An 8,493-nucleotide genomic window follows, 5' to 3' on the forward strand; every position below is an offset into this window, starting at 1 on the left:
GTCTCTTGCTTGAATTCCAAAATCTCATCCCGAAGTTTAGCCATGTGCTCCGGAGAGAAGAACTTATAAATAAACTTTTCCGCCAACTCATACCAAGTGTGAACAAATGTTCCAACCAATCTAAACCTTTCCCCCATAGAGAGAAGGGAAAAAGCCTTAGCCTCAATGCATCATCGGAGATATTTATTGTTTTCTCCCCCAACAAGTGTCCACAAACCCCTTCAAATGTTTGTATGCATTTTGACTTTGAGCACCGATGAAGAAACCTCGGTTCTTTAGCAAAGTGAGCATCACATTGGTGATTTAAAAGTTGTCCATCCTAATATGAGGAGGGACTATTGAACTAGCATATCCTTTATTGGGTAACACCCGGTGTAGAGCCACTCATGGTGGGGGTGGGGGTGGAGCGGGGACATTGTCAAGAGGCACTCGGCCTCTCTATTGGCTTGAGGTTCAAGAGGAATTGCTCATCTTCGACGTCCACATCCCCCAAAGTAATATTTCTGAGCTCATTGTTTGCCATGGTTGTACCTATGATTTATCACACAAGTTAGTAACATGGAAGGAAAAGAAGATATTCCAAAAATACACCTAAATATATAGCTAACATCGTTTTTAACTCTCCACCAATGGCGTCAAAAATTGATCACGTCCAAAGCACATCTCAAAAGAGATATGAAACAGTCATATCCAATAATAAAAACCCAACTAAGAGTCGGGGTCGAATCCACGGGGAGCTAAGATGGGAGTTAGGGGTATATATTTTAATTTGAGAAATTGGATATCTAGATTGCACTTTCATAACAAGGATTTGTTTTCTATTTATAATGTTACTCTAATGATTGCAAAATAAAGAAACAAGACTAGAGATAATTATTTTTAAGGTTTTTTCAAATGGATAAAAAGCCTAAGGTTGTGACCATGACCTGGGTGTTTGCCTAATGGGATAAAGACTTTAATGCTTGTTTTGTCGATTGGGGTATATTATAGCTCTCAACTCTAAATTACCCATTTAATACCTCTCGGTCAGAGAGTGGTTTTGCGCAATTTGGCTTTCTCAAGACCAAATGGGTATCACCCAAAACAGTTGATAAGAGCTCAAGTTGGGTTATTGCTCTCTCTAGGTTGAACCCTTTAATTAGGTTAATCAATCTCTCAATTAACCCAATTTCTTATTAGCCTAGTTATCCTAGACTAGGTCCCTCTTTCTCTAGTAGAGACTAAGTCAAATAGGAATGAATTAATGTTTGCAACCATTAATTCTAAAATTAAAGTAGGAATTAAGCTAAATAATCAACACCCAATCATAAACAAGCATAAAATTAATCACCCATAAGGTTTATACACTAGGGTTAGGTCACAACCCTAGTAAAAATCTAGCTACTCATTATGGGATTTGAAGAAAATAAAGATGAAAAGCTAATTAAACTCATAATGGAAGATTGAAATGATGAAATCTAATGTTAAAATACTCAAATAAGCTAAAACTTCCTAAAATAGCAAAGAAAAATGGCTACAGCAGCTTTCTATGTTCAAAACTTGACCTAATTTTATGAAACTCATCTATTTATACAAGGCTAAAAATTTCGGATAAAAATGCCCCTCGGGAGTTTCTGCGGCCGCACAATTCCATGTGCGGTCCGTAGATTTCTTCATCTGGAAGGAACTGGAGTTCTGCGGCCGCACATTTCTTAACTGCGGCCGCGAGGCATTCTTCTGCGGCCGCACATTTCTGGACTGCAGCCGCAAAGCCACACTTCTGTGGTCGGCACAATTAGGACTGCGGCCACACAAATCTTGTGCGGTTCGCAATTCTCAGAAGCTCCTGGACTTGGTCTTTTTGCATACTCTCTGATCTTTGACTCTTAGCCCAGCTTTGCGGCTGCATAATTCATGTGCGGTCCGCACTTTGCGCAAATGTCTGCTAGATTTTTCCTCTTTGTTTGCGGCTACAGAGGGAATTTTGTGATCCGCAATTTCTTCTGCGGCCGCATAATTCCTTCTGCGGACCGCACATTGTGTGCTTCTGTGCCCTTTATTGCCTTGTGCTTAGACTGCTCCTTTTTGAGTCGAATTTTATCTCAGGAGACCAACTTTCAGTATTCCTGTAATTTTGCATAATTTCATTAATTTCGGGAACACAATTCAATATTTTTAGACTAAAACTAAAGCTAACATGTGCTAATAAGCAGTCAAAATCCCCACTTATCACAAGGCACCCACACACTTTTAAATATTTCAAGTTATATTTATAACCCTTCTACAATTGATAAGGAGTTTTGCCAGTTCTCCTATGTGGTATTCTATTTTGTAAGTGACATGCAGATAATATAGCTTCACCCCACAAATTATCAGGTGCATTAGACCTAATTTTTTAATTTTTCTCCACCTCTATCAGACCTAATTCTCTTGATTTTTCTTCTAAGTTGATTTTCAACCTCAGTTTATAAGAAATGAAAGCATTAAAGGTATCATCTTTGTTTTTAAGTAAATACAACTTAGTATATTTGGAAAAATAATCAATAAAAAGTCACATAATATCTTTTACCACCTCTTGTCATAGTCTGCTTTAAATTGCCTAAATCAGTATGAATCAAGGATAATAATTCAGTTTTTCTATTTATAAAAAAATAAGTCTTTTTAGTAAGTACTTTTAGTTTCAGCACATATTTCACACTCGTCAATATTATTTGAGGCTAAACCATATATTAATCCTAGTGACTGTATTTTTCTTATATATGCGATATTAACATGTCCTAATCTAGCATTCCATAAAGAAATAGTTTGTAATATAGTATGACGGCATACCTTGTTGACGTGTTGCCATGATTCCACTATTTTATTATCAGCGTCTACTAGTTTGTGGATGCAATAGTGCATGTGTAACACCTTGGACATCAAGCGATGAGAAAATACGTTCTTGCCAACTTGAAATTTTCATTGGCGAAAATTTCAATATTTGACACATCCGGAAATGACTTGGCATATGATAGTGCAACTGAGACTGGAGCAGCGGAGGTAGTGCCAATATTGGTAGTATCAGTAGTATTTTCAGCATCAGTATTGTTTGCCATAGTTTTTTAGATTGTAGGAAAATAATACCGGAAAATAACAACAATATTGCAATAATATTATTTGTGAGCGGAATTACACGAATTGGCTTGAGTCGTGCTCAGCACTATCCTAAGAAACTATTTCGGCAGTGTGAAATGTTTACCCAGGATTAAACAAGCTTACCTCAATTTATTTAGAGTATACGGGAATCTAACAAAATATTAAAACTACAAATTCATCTAGTAGAAAAAAGAGGAAAAGAGAAACTAATGTGTAATGCTAATTAGAAAGAAATTTGAAGGAAAGAAGAGGGACGTATAAGAAGGACTTTTGATGATGAGAATGAATGGCTAATGAAGGCTATTTATAGCCGTAAGCGCATGTTTCTATTCTTGTGAGTGATGGCAACGTGGCTATCTTCATTTGCCACTTCTCCAAAGGAATGTGCCATTTATCTGAAGGCTTAAAGGTTGGCTGTCACATTTTGACAGTAAGACCACTTGTCTTTTACCTTTTCACGCAAAGACATTTGTCAAATACCAATTATATAAATTCTTTTAAAATACTAATACAATTTGGCTGACACATAGTACGTCTCAATTACATGTAATTTTATATATCTGTTATGCTCTGTTTGGCCCGTTTCATTTTAAGAAAGCTATCATCATTAATAAATACCATGTATATGTACAAATAGCAACATTTTTATAGGTGTCATAACCATATTAATAGAGTTTTAGCTTTTGATTAACGGCACTAGATAGACATGTTAGTAGTAGGGGTGTAAATGGGTCGGGTTGGTTTGAATTTTTAATTACCAAATCAAATTAATTGTATCTGGTTATTAAATCTAAATACCAAATCAAACCAAAAAATATCGGATTTTTTAATCTCCGTTTTTCTCGGGGTTTTCGGGTTTTCGAATTTTTTCGGGTTTTGTTTTCATAAAGTCTTCATAGCACAAAACGTAAAATTTGTGTTCCAAATATTTCTTTAATCCTAGTAAGACAGAACTATATAAGGTGTTTTTCAATAAAATAACATAAATATGAGATGAGTTATGGCATTGTACTAAAATATTCAACAATAAAGATAATAAAATCGCATAAAATAAATATTATTAATAAGCCATAATAAAAACAAACATAATTTAAAATTATGAATAATAAGTACTATTATTTACACGACTAACCACTAAAAGAAAAATAAGTTATACATTTTATCTAAACCATGAAAAAACTAAAAAATAGATATCCTACACTATTTTCATTCATAATACAATTGAATTGAATGTCTTTTATTAGCATTATTATTGATTTGATTTTGGTTTAGGATTTATATTTGAGTCATCCAAAAATTATAAGCTCAAGCTTGAAATAATACGTTAAAAGATAAAATTATGAAAAATCTTAAGAAATATTTATAAACTATACTACCATAAATATTTTTATGTATTAAATATATTTAAAAGTTCTATACATATAATGTTAGGTTGGTTTGACTTTTTTTAGTTAAAGCCAAACTAAATCAAAGGTGGTCGGATTTCTTTTCCAACGCCAAACCAAATCAAATTAAACCATAGTTGGAGTTTTTTTTCTTGGTTTGATTCGGATTATCGGGTTGTATGGTTTGTCGATTTTATTTGTACATTCTTAATTAATAGTACGGTTTATAGAAAAAGAAGAAAGAAAAGAAAGAGGAGCACGTCATTCGTACGTGCCCAATTCTATATGTTACTACGACATAGTAGAGTAAAATATACTTACTTAATTGGTGAAACCCTTTTTCAATATTTCTATAATAAAGGGAACAAAAATTTGGGAGGCCCGCCTGTATAAGCCTATAAATAGGGGAATAGGGGGAAGGTCACGCACTCACAACTTACAACCCACAACATTTCTGATTTCAATGGCAGACACACGGGGATGGCTCAAGGGGTAGGCTAATAAAGCTTGTGCTTCACTGCCACAAATTTTGGGGTCCCAAAAATATTTTTAATTATTGATTTACTATATTATTTTTGCTTAGACAATATTAAAGTTTATAGGGAAAAAAAGGTACAAAATCCTTATAAAATGAAAAGAAAGATTATCTATTTTTTAATAATAGAAATATTTTAGAACTTCGAATTAAGATACTCAAATCTACATATTGATAAATATCATTTTTTACAATAAGATCCAAAATAATAAACTATAAATACGTGGCTAACATCTTATTAACTTGAATTTTTCTACCAATGTGAATATCAATATTATATTCTATAAGATAATTACACTACAGATAAAAAAGAAAGAAAAAAGAAACTAATGTAATATTAATACTATATTTTGCAAGATAACTATGCACTTCTTAAAATTTGGCTTTAGGCCACGAGTTTTACTGAGACAATTTGCAGACTTCGACGTAGATCCTCCCACCACTACCACCCCCGCCATAAAACTTTCTGTTTACATGTTTTCTGTGCAATAGAAACGCACTTCAGGACAAGAGATCGATGCGTAAGCATAACAAGGACATTCACAGGAAAAACAAGTTCTCATAGGTTTATGTAGCACTAGGTTTAGGTGGCCAATGCAGCTTGAAGAACATATCAAAGTGCACGATATTAACCCGAAGTTGAATTTTCTGCTTAAAGGAGTGAGGTTTTTTGTTAATGTTACACGGTGATTTGGTCATTTCGTCTATGATTTTAGGATTACTTTCTACTTTGTTTTAGTTTCATGTATTTCTTATCTTCCTAAGTTGGTTCAGATTTCATATTGTCTATGTTTCATCTCTGCTAATTTTGTGTTTCATGGAAGGTTTCGGTCATGTAATTGGAATTGAGTTTCTAAGTACTTTGTTTAGTCTCTATGTTTTTAGATTTATCTATCCAATTACTCTACTTGATAAATTGATGAATGCTAATTCCATAAGTTATTGAGTGTTTATGTACTCGTCTTTCTCTATACTTTCTTTTTTAAATCTCCAAGTCGAGGAAGCCATGTCATAACCCAAAATCCCACCACAAGCGTCGTGATGACACCTAGTCTCTAAGACTAGGTAAGCCGATTTCAATTATATTTTTGTAGCCATTTTATTTTATTTAAATAAGTAATCAAAACTAACAGCGGAACAAATATGAATATACAACCTCCCAAGACTGGTAGTACTGAGTCACGAACTCTAACTGAATACATGGGATGATCACGAGGACCGAATATACAATACTGTTTGATAAAAATTTAACAGTACAATGAAATGAAAAGACTCCAAGGGACTGCGACGACCAAGCAGCTCTACCTTGAATCCTTATGATCCCGCTTTACTCTGCCCAAATCTGATATCTCCAGTACCTGGCTCTGTACAAAAATATGCAAAAGTGTAGTATGAGTACACCACGGTCAGTACCCAGTAAGTATCAAGACTAACCTCAGTGGAGTAGAGACGAGGTACAGTCAAGACACTCATTAGTCTAATAACCTGTGCAATATAATATACAAAATAATATGAAACAATAAGGGCAACATAAAACAATCAGTGATATGAACAGTAAGACAATAAAATCACCATTAATATCACTCAACAAGTGATGAATACAATTACACCCAGTTAAATCAAGTTCTTCAATTAATTATCTTTCACTTATAATTCTTGCGAATAAAACTCTTTTTCAAATATAATTTCATCAAATAAATATCTTTCAAATACAATTCTTTCATATAATTCTTTTTGAATAAAAATCCTTCCAAATAAATATTTTGAATATACATCTTTCAATTAAAAAGTCACCATGTAACACCTCATTTCATAATCATAAAAATACGGGTCTCAGCCTATTTTCATATTTTTCGTAAAAACGGGTCTCAGCCCATTTTTATATTTTTACGGTACTTCGTGCCCATAATTAAATCATTATATTTCTCCGGCACCTCGTGCCCACTTTTCATATCACAGCTGCACGGACAATTCATGTGCCCATATTATTATCAATTAATCACAGTACCTCGTGCTCACATTTTATATCACAGCTGTACGGACAATTCACGTGCCGATATCTTCATTATTTACTCACGGCACCTCGTGCCCACATTTTATTTTATAATCCACCTGGCAATAGCCACATGCACTCAATTTCAACATAATTCAGATTGTTATCAATTTACCAACAAAGAGACAAATTGCACAAGGTATAAAAATAAACACAAAAAAGTCACAACATCACATGAAAATCACCAACACCACAACTCCACATCATCACATATCGTCCCTCACAATAGCCACCCTTATTGCTCCGCCCAGACAATATCAATAGCCACCCTTATTGCTCATATTGCCATCCTTTTTATTCCTATAGCCACCCTTATCGCTCCGCCCAAATAATATTCTAACAAACACAACAACAATGAAATGCCACCCTTATACCCACATAATATCAACGGTGAAATGCCGCCCTTATCTCCCCAAAATAATAACTCACACAACACAATAATTTATACAAAAAATTATCACGGCATCATAACAAAATCAATTCATATCACAATTTGCCCAATGGATACAATCAAAGTTCCAAAGATACAACCAAATAAATTAATTTCATAACAAATAGCCGAAGGCTCCACACAATATGTATATCACCACAAAAATAATCAACCGAGATAGAAATTATTCAACATAAAGCAAAGCCTTCATTAAACTAAATTTAGATAATTATATGAACACATCTTCTTATGTTTGCTTAATTTATTATTTGGAGAGGAAAAATCCATAATGAAATTAAATCCCAAGAAATATCAAATCATCAAATTCACGGAATTCACATAATTATACAAGTAATAATCACCTCAAATTGTCATACAAAAATAAATTCAATAAATGCGAATTGAAGCATGGCAAACAAATGATTAATTAAATGCCTACCAATATCTAATTTACTACACAATATGTCTAAGACTTTAACCCAATATAATTTGCACATATAAATCCGAGTATGTACTCGTCACCTCGCGTACACGACTTTTCACATTTCACAAATGGCACATAAGACTCAATGCCTAAGGGGTAATTTTTTCACTCGAGGTTAAGCAAGACACTTCCCTTTTTGAAGTTATGCCGATATTTCAAAATCACCTTCTTGCTTGAATTGACCTCCGGACCGCTCAAATCTATCCAAATTAATTGTATAACTTTATTAAAAATTATCGGACACAATTCCGGATAATAATACGTCGACTTAAAAATTTATTCCAAAAGGTCAAAAAGGGTCAACGCGGGACCCGCCCCTCGGAATCCGACATAATTTTCATGAAATCAGAACACCCGTTCCGATACGAGTTCAACCATACCAAATTTATCGAATTTCAATAATAAATCAACCTCCAAATCTTAAATTTAAACCAAGAGGGTTTTCACAAATTTTTCAACTAAATTTACCGATTAAATGTTAAAAACAACCAT

This window comes from Nicotiana tabacum, chromosome 13, assembly GCF_000715075.1.
Source record: "Nicotiana tabacum cultivar K326 chromosome 13, ASM71507v2, whole genome shotgun sequence".
NCBI lineage: Eukaryota > Viridiplantae > Streptophyta > Magnoliopsida > Solanales > Solanaceae > Nicotiana > Nicotiana tabacum.